The sequence below is a fragment of the Sinohyriopsis cumingii genome, unplaced genomic scaffold, assembly GCF_028554795.1.
Source record: "Sinohyriopsis cumingii isolate HCF-2022 unplaced genomic scaffold, ASM2855479v2 utg001592l, whole genome shotgun sequence".
NCBI classification, from domain to species: Eukaryota; Metazoa; Mollusca; class Bivalvia; order Unionida; family Unionidae; genus Sinohyriopsis; species Sinohyriopsis cumingii.
The window spans coordinates 1-16,312 of record NW_028316024.1 but is presented as its reverse complement, the minus strand read 5'-3'; the positions used below and the strand labels follow the sequence as shown (position 1 = coordinate 16,312).

Here is a 16,312-nt window from a genome sequence, read left to right as displayed (position 1 = left end):
TATATATATATATATATATATATATATATATATATATACATATATATATATATATATATATATATATATATATATATATATATATATATATATATATATATATATGAAAGAAATAATATTTTCAATCTTTCTGCACTGTACTGATTTTCTGGTTGAATACTAAAAGTAAGTTTAAATATATATAAGGAGTTTGCAAATTTTATAAAAGTCAGCTTGCCTAGCAAGTAGTAGGTCAATATGATACAATGTAGAATTTAAGAAAATGTCATTATATGTATTGAAACGTTTGTTTCCTTTGTATCTGTTGATATCTAAAATCCATATCCCAATAATTAAAATTATCCAAGACTATATGTAAATAATACACGTATGTATGTATGTATGTACACACACAAACGTATATATATATATATATATATATATATATATATCACAAAAGACACACACATATCTTAAAACACCCTCAGCCACCCAGGATATATATATGATCCGTTTTTACGAGATAAACTTATTAATTCAGTATGGTATAATTATCGAGTAAGATCAGTAGAGTTTTTGCCCTTGTTTGCAATCGTTATAGGATAACGCGTTAAAAATAAAATTACACAGAAGTACAATTAATCTTAATAGCTGATAAAGTTATGCGAACTTTGTTGCATACTCTCTCTCTCTCTCTCTCTCTCTCTCGTGTGTCAGTATGATAAAGCAAGAAGAAAAAGGAAGAACAGTAAAGAACATATATAAAAAGGTTTATTGAAACAGCGTCTCATCATGGTGTGGGCACCACGATGCATAGGGATAAATAAAAAAGCGAGTATTCCATTACTTTTCACTTCATTTGATATGCATCCATATGACACAGAATGCTCTCGGTGAGTACAGGGAATCAGATAAACGTCACTGTGCGGGACTAGGTATAAAACATTTATTGTAGTTTTAATTGTAAATTTTTCGGGCATTTAAGTAGAAATTAAATGATTTCAGTTCTAGTGAGAACAACATTTCGACTGTAAAACATAATTTGTTGTCTTGATGCGTTTTCAAGACTCTTGGGCTGATTAGTCACACATCTCTTCAACGTTTCCGATGTACAAATGTTTGTGTGCAGTATAATATTAGTAACTAAAGTGTATACTGATTCAAAGTTCTAATCCAAAAGAAGCAAAACTGGCCTCAGATACTCATATTTGTCACTCATCCATTTTCTGACCCAGATAAGGGGAGAATTCCATGTTGAAATTGACTTAAAATGCAGATTCAGGACATTATTGTTGTTGTTATTATTATTATTATTATTCCTCTTTCTGTCCTATCATTTGGTTAAAATAAGCGACACCGGCCTATAAGCTAACTTTAAAAATAGGGTCTTATCAGATTTGCAAAGGATCTCTTCTTGCAACTTGTAGAAGTTAACGTTGTGGAAATACAGAAAGTGGAAGCATGGAATATCTATCTAAACTTACTGTAATCAAAACAGAATTTTATAACCCAATTTATTTAGCCAATGGCCCATATTTACAGTATTCGCTACAGGATGCCAATTTTCCCACTGGCAGACTGAGGCCCTGCTGTAAAAGAAATCAATCAATCAATAAATTAATATAAAAAATTCTCACAATTCATACATTCCATATTTATCAATCAATTAGTGAACAAGAAATACCACAAATAAGTACCCAAAATGAAAGACATTGATCGCATATTTTGCAACTCTGCGCTAGAGACTACACCAGGAATATATGAGAAGAAACTTGAAGGAAGTATTTCGACGTGAAAGGAGGCAGCTTGTTGTGGTAGTAAAAGTAGAGGAAACTGGATAAATTGAACCGAATTTGTTAATAAGAAATACTGGTCATCTATGATCGCATATTCCAGTAGTAAGGATCGAAACCAAGAGCAGAGAAGTGCAAAGCAACATTTGCTATATTCAGGTCCTATACTTGATTTTTTTAGGATCCGAATTATTGAAGAAAGTTAAGGAAAAAGAGAAAATGAAAGTCGAGAAATTGCTCTATTTATTATTTATATTGAATAAAGTAAATTTAGTTACAATAAAAGAAAGAAAGAAAAACTTCAACTGTTTTTAGTTATAAAAGAAAAAAAAAAAATTAGAGTCTACAGCACCCGGTATTCCCAGGCGGTCACCCATCCAAGTACTAACCGGGCCCGACGTTGCTTAACTTCGGTGATCGGACGAGAACCGGTGCTTTCAACGTGGTATGGCCCTAGACACAAGTGTGCGTAAATTTAAGACTTATATTCGCTTCTCTCTTCACCGTTTCCGATGTACAGACGTTTACGTTTATGTGCCGTGTAAAATTAGTAATTAAAGTGTACTTATTAAAACTTATATAGATAAACTGCCTTCATACATTATTCAAATTTGTAATTCAGGCATTTTCGGACTCGGACATTAGTTGCTTAACCGGAGGTTTACACCTTCAAATGGACTTAAATAACAATGCATTTAAACGAAGATTCAGTTCATTTTTGTTGTTTTTGGGCATTATTATTATTATTATTATTTATCTTGTATCAACTGACTAATTCAATAGGTAAATAATCGACATCAGCCTATGAGCTACCTTTAAAGACGGACTCGAATCTGATTTGAAACGGATATCGTCTTGCAGCTCGGAAACGTTAAAGTTGTGGAAACACAGAAAGTGCAAGGAAGTGGAAGCAGGGAACATCCATCCAAACTTACTGTAATCAAAACAGAGATTTATACACCAATTTATTTTGTCAATGGCCCATATTCGAAGTATTCGCTAAGGGATGCCAAGTTTCACACTGATAGACTGGTGCCCTGCTAAAAACAGGTAAATAAATTAAAATAATTAAAAATAATACATTCCAAATATATCTATCAATTATTGAATAAGAAATACCACAGACAAGTATCCAAAATGAAAGACATCGATTGCATACGTTGCAATTATTCGCTATAGGCTGAATCCGGAATATCAGAAGAAATTTGGAGGATCTGGACGGCATACGAGGCGGCCCATTTCGATCCTGGAGGTAGAGGAAACTGAAAAATTTGCAGCAGATTTGTGAACAAGAAATATTGGCCATATATGATCGCATATCCTCACAGTGAGGATGGAACCAAAAAAAAATTTAAAAAATGCCTACAGCACCCGGTATTCCCAGGCGGTCACCCATCCAAGTACTAACCGGGCCCGACGTTGCTTAACTTCGGTGATCGGACGAGAACCGGTGTTTTCAACGTGGTATGGCCGTAGACATTTGTATGTACAAATTTAAGACTAATATAGGTTGTCTCTTCGTCGTTACAAAGATATATTACACACACACACACACACACACACACACACACACATATATATATATATATATATATATATATATATATATATATATATATATATATATATATATATATATATATATATATATATATATATATATATTAGAGACAGGGGAGAGCTCTGCTTACGACAATACATCCCTTCAGTTTCAATCTGTAAAGAAGCAAGAGCTTATTTGATCGCCGATGTCACTGACATGTAGGTTGCCATATTTGTGCAGTCATTTGAATAGTAATACAATGGCGAGTTCCGTGTCAAATTTCATCAAGGTTGTCGTTTTCTTTCGTCAGTCAGCTTCATTAACGACAAATGATGTTATACTCGCAATTATTTCTGAGAAAATAAATCGTATTTCTCTCGATTTCATGCAGGTATATCTCGATGAAAGGTCGGTCAAGTTTGCATGGCAGGCTAATAAGCACAGGGGCTCGCATCGTTGCTCACAATTGAACTGACAGTCATACATTTTATACTATATGTACGACTGATAGTTTCATTGTAAGCAATGATACGAGCCCCCTGTGGCTAGTAAGCAGCCTATGCCGATACCGCATGGTGTCGGCGATTTCCAACGTTTTGATAAGCAAAACAAATATGTCCATACACCCCAATACTAATGTCCAAATATCAAAAATCGCTATTTTGGGACTATTATGAATTCATTCAAGGACATTCTAAATTACATCATCGCCACACGTCAAGATTGTTATTACATCAGCACATTCAAAATTGGACTTCATTCAGAAAACCACTGGCATTCATTTGGAACACTACCCTTTTGGACTTGTCATATAACTTTTCATGGACTATTTGTGATTTCATTTATAATGCTGAAAAGTATTTAAATTTTCACTTTGTATTCTTTATAAAAATAAATTAAGTCGGTTGGTTTAGATTGGCTAAGATAGCATTAAGGTGTTTTTGTTTATATGAGCCAATATCACATTATTCTTTTCTTGGTTTAGATGGGCTAAGTTCACATTATGGTACATTGGTTTAGACGGGCTAAGTTCACATTAAGGTGTTTGGCTAAGTTTCCATTAAGATATTTGGTTTAGATTGGCTAAGTTTGCATTAAAGTGTATTGGCTTATATTGGCAAATTTCACATAGGAATTTGATTTAGATGGCCTAAGTTCACATTATCGTGTTCTGGCAAAAGACTGCTTGGTTTTGTTAGGCAATGAGGGTAGTCTTGCTCAAGGGTACAATAGGGCAACCAGCTTGATAGAAATCTATCATGTTAACCATTGGACTGATGTACATTTTATCAGTGTAATTTAGAGTCTGTTTAAACCATTCCGAATCCCCCCATCTCTCTCTCTCTCTCTCACACATATATATATATATATATATATATATATATATATATATATATATATATATATATATATATATATATGAAAGAAATAATATTTTCAATCTTTCTGCACTGTACTGATTTTCTGGTTGAATACTAAAAGTAAGTTTAAATATATATAAGGAGTTTGCAAATTTTATAAAAGTCAGCTTGCCTAGCAAGTAGTAGGTCAATATGATACAATGTAGAATTTAAGAAAATGTCATTATATGTATTGAAACGTTTGTTTCCTTTGTATCTGTTGATATCTAAAATCCATATCCCAATAATTAAAATTATCCAAGACTATATGTAAATAATACACGTATGTATGTATGTATGTACACACACAAACGTATATATATATATATATATATATATATATATATATATATATATATATATATATATATATATCACAAAAGACACACACATATCTTAAAACACCCTCAGCCACCCAGGATATATATATGATCCGTTTTTACGAGATAAACTTATTAATTCAGTATGGTATAATTATCGAGTAAGATCAGTAGAGTTTTTGCCCTTGTTTGCAATCGTTATAGGATAACGCGTTAAAAATAAAATTACACAGAAGTACAATTAATCTTAATAGCTGATAAAGTTATGCGAACTTTGTTGCATACTCTCTCTCTCTCTCTCTCTCTCTCGTGTGTCAGTATGATAAAGCAAGAAGAAAAAGGAAGAACAGTAAAGAACATATATAAAAAGGTTTATTGAAACAGCGTCTCATCATGGTGTGGGCACCACGATGCATAGGGATAAATAAAAAAGCGAGTATTCCATTACTTTTCACTTCATTTGATATGCATCCATATGACACAGAATGCTCTCGGTGAGTACAGGGAATCAGATAAACGTCACTGTGCGGGACTAGGTATAAAACATTTATTGTAGTTTTAATTGTAAATTTTTCGGGCATTTAAGTAGAAATTAAATGATTTCAGTTCTAGTGAGAACAACATTTCGACTGTAAAACATAATTTGTTGTCTTGATGCGTTTTCAAGACTCTTGGGCTGATTAGTCACACATCTCTTCAACGTTTCCGATGTACAAATGTTTGTGTGCAGTATAATATTAGTAACTAAAGTGTATACTGATTCAAAGTTCTAATCCAAAAGAAGCAAAACTGGCCTCAGATACTCATATTTGTCACTCATCCATTTTCTGACCCAGATAAGGGGAGAATTCCATGTTGAAATTGACTTAAAATGCAGATTCAGGACATTATTGTTGTTGTTATTATTATTATTATTATTCCTCTTTCTGTCCTATCATTTGGTTAAAATAAGCGACACCGGCCTATAAGCTAACTTTAAAAATAGGGTCTTATCAGATTTGCAAAGGATCTCTTCTTGCAACTTGTAGAAGTTAACGTTGTGGAAATACAGAAAGTGGAAGCATGGAATATCTATCTAAACTTACTGTAATCAAAACAGAATTTTATAACCCAATTTATTTAGCCAATGGCCCATATTTACAGTATTCGCTACAGGATGCCAATTTTCCCACTGGCAGACTGAGGCCCTGCTGTAAAAGAAATCAATCAATCAATAAATTAATATAAAAAATTCTCACAATTCATACATTCCATATTTATCAATCAATTAGTGAACAAGAAATACCACAAATAAGTACCCAAAATGAAAGACATTGATCGCATATTTTGCAACTCTGCGCTAGAGACTACACCAGGAATATATGAGAAGAAACTTGAAGGAAGTATTTCGACGTGAAAGGAGGCAGCTTGTTGTGGTAGTAAAAGTAGAGGAAACTGGATAAATTGAACCGAATTTGTTAATAAGAAATACTGGTCATCTATGATCGCATATTCCAGTAGTAAGGATCGAAACCAAGAGCAGAGAAGTGCAAAGCAACATTTGCTATATTCAGGTCCTATACTTGATTTTTTTAGGATCCGAATTATTGAAGAAAGTTAAGGAAAAAGAGAAAATGAAAGTCGAGAAATTGCTCTATTTATTATTTATATTGAATAAAGTAAATTTAGTTACAATAAAAGAAAGAAAGAAAAACTTCAACTGTTTTTAGTTATAAAAGAAAAAAAAAAAATTAGAGTCTACAGCACCCGGTATTCCCAGGCGGTCACCCATCCAAGTACTAACCGGGCCCGACGTTGCTTAACTTCGGTGATCGGACGAGAACCGGTGCTTTCAACGTGGTATGGCCCTAGACACAAGTGTGCGTAAATTTAAGACTTATATTCGCTTCTCTCTTCACCGTTTCCGATGTACAGACGTTTACGTTTATGTGCCGTGTAAAATTAGTAATTAAAGTGTACTCATTAAAACTTATATAGATAAACTGCCTTCATACATTATTCAAATTTGTAATTCAGGCATTTTCGGACTCGGACATTAGTTGCTTAACCGGAGGTTTGCACCTTCAAATGGACTTAAATAACAATGCATTTAAACGAAGATTCAGTTCATTTTTGTTGTTTTTGGGCATTATTATTATTATTATTATTTATCTTGTATCAACTGACTAATTCAATAGGTAAATAATCGACATCAGCCTATGAGCTACCTTTAAAGACGGACTCGAATCTGATTTGAAACGGATATCGTCTTGCAGCTCGGAAACGTTAAAGTTGTGGAAACACAGAAAGTGCAAGGAAGTGGAAGCAGGGAACATCCATCCAAACTTACTGTAATCAAAACAGAGATTTATACACCAATTTATTTTGTCAATGGCCCATATTCGAAGTATTCGCTAAGGGATGCCAAGTTTCACACTGATAGACTGGTGCCCTGCTAAAAACAGGTAAATAAATTAAAATAATTAAAAATAATACATTCCAAATATATCTATCAATTATTGAATAAGAAATACCACAGACAAGTATCCAAAATGAAAGACATCGATTGCATACGTTGCAATTATTCGCTATAGGCTGAATCCGGAATATCAGAAGAAATTTGGAGGATCTGGACGGCATACGAGGCGGCCCATTTCGATCCTGGAGGTAGAGGAAACTGAAAAATTTGCAGCAGATTTGTGAACAAGAAATATTGGCCATATATGATCGCATATCCTCACAGTGAGGATGGAACCAAAAAAAAATTTAAAAAATGCCTACAGCACCCGGTATTCCCAGGCGGTCACCCATCCAAGTACTAACCGGGCCCGACGTTGCTTAACTTCGGTGATCGGACGAGAACCGGTGTTTTCAACGTGGTATGGCCGTAGACATTTGTATGTACAAATTTAAGACTAATATAGGTTATCTCTTCGTCGTTACAAAGATATATTACACACACACACACACACACACACACACACACACACACATATATATATATATATATATATATATATATATATATATATATATATATATATATATATATATATTAGAGACAGGGGAGAGCTCTGCTTACGACAATACATCCCTTCAGTTTCAATCTGTAAAGAAGCAAGAGCTTATTTGATCGCCGATGTCACTGACATGTAGGTTGCCATATTTGTGCAGTCATTTGAATAGTAATACAATGGCGAGTTCCGTGTCAAATTTCATCAAGGTTGTCGTTTTCTTTCGTCAGTCAGCTTCATTAACGACAAATGATGTTATACTCGCAATTATTTCTGAGAAAATAAATCGTATTTCTCTCGATTTCATGCAGGTATATCTCGATGAAAGGTCGGTCAAGTTTGCATGGCAGGCTAATAAGCACAGGGGCTCGCATCGTTGCTCACAATTGAACTGACAGTCATACATTTTATACTATATGTACGACTGATAGTTTCATTGTAAGCAATGATACGAGCCCCCTGTGGCTAGTAAGCAGCCTATGCCGATACCGCATGGTGTCGGCGATTTCCAACGTTTTGATAAGCAAAACAAATATGTCCATACACCCCAATACTAATGTCCAAATATCAAAAATCGCTATTTTGGGACTATTATGAATTCATTCAAGGACATTCTAAATTACATCATCGCCACACGTCAAGATTGTTATTACATCAGCACATTCAAAATTGGACTTCATTCAGAAAACCACTGGCATTCATTTGGAACACTACCCTTTTGGACTTGTCATATAACTTTTCATGGACTATTTGTGATTTCATTTATAATGCTGAAAAGTATTTAAATTTTCACTTTGTATTCTTTATAAAAATAAATTAAGTCGGTTGGTTTAGATTGGCTAAGATAGCATTAAGGTGTTTTTGTTTATATGAGCCAATATCACATTATTCTTTTCTTGGTTTAGATGGGCTAAGTTCACATTATGGTACATTGGTTTAGACGGGCTAAGTTCACATTAAGGTGTTTGGCTAAGTTTCCATTAAGATATTTGGTTTAGATTGGCTAAGTTTGCATTAAAGTGTATTGGCTTATATTGGCAAATTTCACATAGGAATTTGATTTAGATGGCCTAAGTTCACATTATCGTGTTCTGGCAAAAGACTGCTTGGTTTTGTTAGGCAATGAGGGTAGTCTTGCTCAAGGGTACAATAGGGCAACCAGCTTGATAGAAATCTATCATGTTAACCATTGGACTGATGTACATTTTATCAGTGTAATTTAGAGTCTGTTTAAACCATTCCGAATCCCCCCATCTCTCTCTCTCTCTCTCTCACATATATATATATATATATATATATATATATATATATATATATATATATATATATATATATATATATATATATATATATATATATATATACATATATATATATATATATATATATATATATATATATATATATATATATATATATATATATATATATATATATATATATATATGAAAGAAATAATATTTTCAATCTTTCTGCACTGTACTGATTTTCTGGTTGAATACTAAAAGTAAGTTTAAATATATATAAGGAGTTTGCAAATTTTATAAAAGTCAGCTTGCCTAGCAAGTAGTAGGTCAATATGATACAATGTAGAATTTAAGAAAATGTCATTATATGTATTGAAACGTTTGTTTCCTTTGTATCTGTTGATATCTAAAATCCATATCCCAATAATTAAAATTATCCAAGACTATATGTAAATAATACACGTATGTATGTATGTATGTACACACACAAACGTATATATATATATATATATATATATATATATCACAAAAGACACACACATATCTTAAAACACCCTCAGCCACCCAGGATATATATATGATCCGTTTTACGAGATAAACTTATTAATTCAGTATGGTATAATTATCGAGTAAGATCAGTAGAGTTTTTGCCCTTGTTTGCAATCGTTATAGGATAACGCGTTAAAAATAAAATTACACAGAAGTACAATTAATCTTAATAGCTGATAAAGTTATGCGAACTTTGTTGCATACTCTCTCTCTCTCTCTCTCTCTCTCTCGTGTGTCAGTATGATAAAGCAAGAAGAAAAAGGAAGAACAGTAAAGAACATATATAAAAAGGTTTATTGAAACAGCGTCTCATCATGGTGTGGGCACCACGATGCATAGGGATAAATAAAAAAGCGAGTATTCCATTACTTTTCACTTCATTTGATATGCATCCATATGACACAGAATGCTCTCGGTGAGTACAGGGAATCAGATAAACGTCACTGTGCGGGACTAGGTATAAAACATTTATTGTAGTTTTAATTGTAAATTTTTCGGGCATTTAAGTAGAAATTAAATGATTTCAGTTCTAGTGAGAACAACATTTCGACTGTAAAACATAATTTGTTGTCTTGATGCGTTTTCAAGACTCTTGGGCTGATTAGTCACACATCTCTTCAACGTTTCCGATGTACAAATGTTTGTGTGCAGTATAATATTAGTAACTAAAGTGTATACTGATTCAAAGTTCTAATCCAAAAGAAGCAAAACTGGCCTCAGATACTCATATTTGTCACTCATCCATTTTCTGACCCAGATAAGGGGAGAATTCCATGTTGAAATTGACTTAAAATGCAGATTCAGGACATTATTGTTGTTGTTATTATTATTATTATTATTCCTCTTTCTGTCCTATCATTTGGTTAAAATAAGCGACACCGGCCTATAAGCTAACTTTAAAAATAGGGTCTTATCAGATTTGCAAAGGATCTCTTCTTGCAACTTGTAGAAGTTAACGTTGTGGAAATACAGAAAGTGGAAGCATGGAATATCTATCTAAACTTACTGTAATCAAAACAGAATTTTATAACCCAATTTATTTAGCCAATGGCCCATATTTACAGTATTCGCTACAGGATGCCAATTTTCCCACTGGCAGACTGAGGCCCTGCTGTAAAAGAAATCAATCAATCAATAAATTAATATAAAAAATTCTCACAATTCATACATTCCATATTTATCAATCAATTAGTGAACAAGAAATACCACAAATAAGTACCCAAAATGAAAGACATTGATCGCATATTTTGCAACTCTGCGCTAGAGACTACACCAGGAATATATGAGAAGAAAATTGAAGGAAGTATTTCGACGTGAAAGGAGGCAGCTTGTTGTGGTAGTAAAAGTAGAGGAAACTGGATAAATTGAACCGAATTTGTTAATAAGAAATACTGGTCATCTATGATCGCATATTCCAGTAGTAAGGATCGAAACCAAGAGCAGAGAAGTGCAAAGCAACATTTGCTATATTCAGGTCCTATACTTGATTTTTTTAGGATCCGAATTATTGAAGAAAGTTAAGGAAAAAGAGAAAATGAAAGTCGAGAAATTGCTCTATTTATTATTTATATTGAATAAAGTAAATTTAGTTACAATAAAAGAAAGAAAGAAAAACTTCAACTGTTTTTAGTTATAAAAGAAAAAAAAAAAATTAGAGTCTACAGCACCCGGTATTCCCAGGCGGTCACCCATCCAAGTACTAACCGGGCCCGACGTTGCTTAACTTCGGTGATCGGACGAGAACCGGTGCTTTCAACGTGGTATGGCCCTAGACACAAGTGTGCGTAAATTTAAGACTTATATTCGCTTCTCTCTTCACCGTTTCCGATGTACAGACGTTTACGTTTATGTGCCGTGTAAAATTAGTAATTAAAGTGTACTCATTAAAACTTATATAGATAAACTGCCTTCATACATTATTCAAATTTGTAATTCAGGCATTTTCGGACTCGGACATTAGTTGCTTAACCGGAGGTTTGCACCTTCAAATGGACTTAAATAACAATGCATTTAAACGAAGATTCAGTTCATTTTTGTTGTTTTTGGGCATTATTATTATTATTATTATTTATCTTGTATCAACTGACTAATTCAATAGGTAAATAATCGACATCAGCCTATGAGCTACCTTTAAAGACGGACTCGAATCTGATTTGAAACGGATATCGTCTTGCAGCTCGGAAACGTTAAAGTTGTGGAAACACAGAAAGTGCAAGGAAGTGGAAGCAGGGAACATCCATCCAAACTTACTGTAATCAAAACAGAGATTTATACACCAATTTATTTTGTCAATGGCCCATATTCGAAGTATTCGCTAAGGGATGCCAAGTTTCACACTGATAGACTGGTGCCCTGCTAAAAACAGGTAAATAAATTAAAATAATTAAAAATAATACATTCCAAATATATCTATCAATTATTGAATAAGAAATACCACAGACAAGTATCCAAAATGAAAGACATCGATTGCATACGTTGCAATTATTCGCTATAGGCTGAATCCGGAATATCAGAAGAAATTTGGAGGATCTGGACGGCATACGAGGCGGCCCATTTCGATCCTGGAGGTAGAGGAAACTGAAAAATTTGCAGCAGATTTGTGAACAAGAAATATTGGCCATATATGATCGCATATCCTCACAGTGAGGATGGAACCAAAAAAAAATTTAAAAAATGCCTACAGCACCCGGTATTCCCAGGCGGTCACCCATCCAAGTACTAACCGGGCCCGACGTTGCTTAACTTCGGTGATCGGACGAGAACCGGTGTTTTCAACGTGGTATGGCCGTAGACATTTGTATGTACAAATTTAAGACTAATATAGGTTGTCTCTTCGTCGTTACAAAGATATATTACACACACACACACACACACACACACACACACACATATATATATATATATATATATATATATATATATATATATATATATATATATATATATATTAGAGACAGGGGAGAGCTCTGCTTACGACAATACATCCCTTCAGTTTCAATCTGTAAAGAAGCAAGAGCTTATTTGATCGCCGATGTCACTGACATGTAGGTTGCCATATTTGTGCAGTCATTTGAATAGTAATACAATGGCGAGTTCCGTGTCAAATTTCATCAAGGTTGTCGTTTTCTTTCGTCAGTCAGCTTCATTAACGACAAATGATGTTATACTCGCAATTATTTCTGAGAAAATAAATCGTATTTCTCTCGATTTCATGCAGGTATATCTCGATGAAAGGTCGGTCAAGTTTGCATGGCAGGCTAATAAGCACAGGGGCTCGCATCGTTGCTCACAATTGAACTGACAGTCATACATTTTATACTATATGTACGACTGATAGTTTCATTGTAAGCAATGATACGAGCCCCCTGTGGCTAGTAAGCAGCCTATGCCGATACCGCATGGTGTCGGCGATTTCCAACGTTTTGATAAGCAAAACAAATATGTCCATACACCCCAATACTAATGTCCAAATATCAAAAATCGCTATTTTGGGACTATTATGAATTCATTCAAGGACATTCTAAATTACATCATCGCCACACGTCAAGATTGTTATTACATCAGCACATTCAAAATTGGACTTCATTCAGAAAACCACTGGCATTCATTTGGAACACTACCCTTTTGGACTTGTCATATAACTTTTCATGGACTATTTGTGATTTCATTTATAATGCTGAAAAGTATTTAAATTTTCACTTTGTATTCTTTATAAAAATAAATTAAGTCGGTTGGTTTAGATTGGCTAAGATAGCATTAAGGTGTTTTTGTTTATATGAGCCAATATCACATTATTCTTTTCTTGGTTTAGATGGGCTAAGTTCACATTATGGTACATTGGTTTAGACGGGCTAAGTTCACATTAAGGTGTTTGGCTAAGTTTCCATTAAGATATTTGGTTTAGATTGGCTAAGTTTGCATTAAAGTGTATTGGCTTATATTGGCAAATTTCACATAGGAATTTGATTTAGATGGCCTAAGTTCACATTATCGTGTTCTGGCAAAAGACTGCTTGGTTTTGTTAGGCAATGAGGGTAGTCTTGCTCAAGGGTACAATAGGGCAACCAGCTTGATAGAAATCTATCATGTTAACCATTGGACTGATGTACATTTTATCAGTGTAATTTAGAGTCTGTTTAAACCATTCCGAATCCCCCCATCTCTCTCTCTCTCTCTCACACATATATATATATATATATATATATATATATATATATATATATATATATATATATATATATATATATATATATATATATACATATATATATATATATATATATATATATATATATATATATATATATATATATATATATATATATATATATATATATATGAAAGAAATAATATTTTCAATCTTTCTGCACTGTACTGATTTTCTGGTTGAATACTAAAAGTAAGTTTAAATATATATAAGGAGTTTGCAAATTTTATAAAAGTCAGCTTGCCTAGCAAGTAGTAGGTCAATATGATACAATGTAGAATTTAAGAAAATGTCATTATATGTATTGAAACGTTTGTTTCCTTTGTATCTGTTGATATCTAAAATCCATATCCCAATAATTAAAATTATCCAAGACTATATGTAAATAATACACGTATGTATGTATGTATGTACACACACAAACGTATATATATATATATATATATATATATATATATATATATATATATATATATATCACAAAAGACACACACATATCTTAAAACACCCTCAGCCACCCAGGATATATATATGATCCGTTTTTACGAGATAAACTTATTAATTCAGTATGGTATAATTATCGAGTAAGATCAGTAGAGTTTTTGCCCTTGTTTGCAATCGTTATAGGATAACGCGTTAAAAATAAAATTACACAGAAGTACAATTAATCTTAATAGCTGATAAAGTTATGCGAACTTTGTTGCATACTCTCTCTCTCTCTCTCTCTCTCTCTCGTGTGTCAGTATGATAAAGCAAGAAGAAAAAGGAAGAACAGTAAAGAACATATATAAAAAGGTTTATTGAAACAGCGTCTCATCATGGTGTGGGCACCACGATGCATAGGGATAAATAAAAAAGCGAGTATTCCATTACTTTTCACTTCATTTGATATGCATCCATATGACACAGAATGCTCTCGGTGAGTACAGGGAATCAGATAAACGTCACTGTGCGGGACTAGGTATAAAACATTTATTGTAGTTTTAATTGTAAATTTTTCGGGCATTTAAGTAGAAATTAAATGATTTCAGTTCTAGTGAGAACAACATTTCGACTGTAAAACATAATTTGTTGTCTTGATGCGTTTTCAAGACTCTTGGGCTGATTAGTCACACATCTCTTCAACGTTTCCGATGTACAAATGTTTGTGTGCAGTATAATATTAGTAACTAAAGTGTATACTGATTCAAAGTTCTAATCCAAAAGAAGCAAAACTGGCCTCAGATACTCATATTTGTCACTCATCCATTTTCTGACCCAGATAAGGGGAGAATTCCATGTTGAAATTGACTTAAAATGCAGATTCAGGACATTATTGTTGTTGTTATTATTATTATTATTATTCCTCTTTCTGTCCTATCATTTGGTTAAAATAAGCGACACCGGCCTATAAGCTAACTTTAAAAATAGGGTCTTATCAGATTTGCAAAGGATCTCTTCTTGCAACTTGTAGAAGTTAACGTTGTGGAAATACAGAAAGTGGAAGCATGGAATATCTATCTAAACTTACTGTAATCAAAACAGAATTTTATAACCCAATTTATTTAGCCAATGGCCCATATTTACAGTATTCGCTACAGGATGCCAATTTTCCCACTGGCAGACTGAGGCCCTGCTGTAAAAGAAATCAATCAATCAATAAATTAATATAAAAAATTCTCACAATTCATACATTCCATATTTATCAATCAATTAGTGAACAAGAAATACCACAAATAAGTACCCAAAATGAAAGACATTGATCGCATATTTTGCAACTCTGCGCTAGAGACTACACCAGGAATATATGAGAAGAAACTTGAAGGAAGTATTTCGACGTGAAAGGAGGCAGCTTGTTGTGGTAGTAAAAGTAGAGGAAACTGGATAAATTGAACCGAATTTGTTAATAAGAAATACTGGTCATCTATGATCGCATATTCCAGTAGTAAGGATCGAAACCAAGAGCAGAGAAGTGCAAAGCAACATTTGCTATATTCAGGTCCTATACTTGATTTTTTTAGGATCCGAATTATTGAAGAAAGTTAAGGAAAAAGAGAAAATGAAAGTCGAGAAATTGCTCTATTTATTATTTATATTGAATAAAGTAAATTTAGTTACAATAAAAGAAAGAAAGAAAAACTTCAACTGTTTTTAGTTATAAAAGAAAAAAAAAAAATTAGAGTCTACAGCACCCGGTATTCCCAGGCGGTCACCCATCCAAGTACTAACCGGGCCCGACGTTGCTTAACTTCGGTGATCGGACGAGAACCGGTGCTTTCAACGTGGTATGGCCCTAGACACA

At 33.3% G+C, this 16,312-nt stretch overlaps 7 non-coding genes across 7 annotated transcripts; all 7 read right to left on the bottom strand.

Annotated features, from left to right (window-relative positions):
* Positions 1-2,112: 2,112 nt before the first annotated feature.
* On the bottom strand, positions 2,113-2,231 carry LOC149771903 (5S ribosomal RNA). Its single transcript, XR_016418106.1, has one exon. It is a non-coding gene; the product is annotated as a 5S ribosomal RNA (ribosomal RNA).
* Positions 2,232-3,131: 900 nt separating this feature from the next.
* LOC149771902 (5S ribosomal RNA) lies at positions 3,132-3,250 on the bottom strand. The gene has a single exon (XR_016418091.1). It is a non-coding gene; the product is annotated as a 5S ribosomal RNA (ribosomal RNA).
* A 3,519-nt stretch (positions 3,251-6,769) lies between these two features.
* LOC149771901 (5S ribosomal RNA) lies at positions 6,770-6,888 on the bottom strand. Its single transcript, XR_016418105.1, has one exon. It is a non-coding gene; the product is annotated as a 5S ribosomal RNA (ribosomal RNA).
* A 900-nt stretch (positions 6,889-7,788) lies between these two features.
* On the bottom strand, positions 7,789-7,907 carry LOC149771900 (5S ribosomal RNA). Its single transcript, XR_016418090.1, has one exon. It is a non-coding gene; the product is annotated as a 5S ribosomal RNA (ribosomal RNA).
* Positions 7,908-11,479: 3,572 nt separating this feature from the next.
* Positions 11,480-11,598, bottom strand: LOC149771899 (5S ribosomal RNA). The gene has a single exon (XR_016418104.1). It is a non-coding gene; the product is annotated as a 5S ribosomal RNA (ribosomal RNA).
* A 900-nt stretch (positions 11,599-12,498) lies between these two features.
* LOC149771898 (5S ribosomal RNA) lies at positions 12,499-12,617 on the bottom strand. Its single transcript, XR_016418113.1, has one exon. It is a non-coding gene; the product is annotated as a 5S ribosomal RNA (ribosomal RNA).
* Positions 12,618-16,190: 3,573 nt separating this feature from the next.
* On the bottom strand, positions 16,191-16,309 carry LOC149771897 (5S ribosomal RNA). The gene has a single exon (XR_016418102.1). It is a non-coding gene; the product is annotated as a 5S ribosomal RNA (ribosomal RNA).
* Between the last annotated feature and the right edge of the window lie 3 nt (positions 16,310-16,312).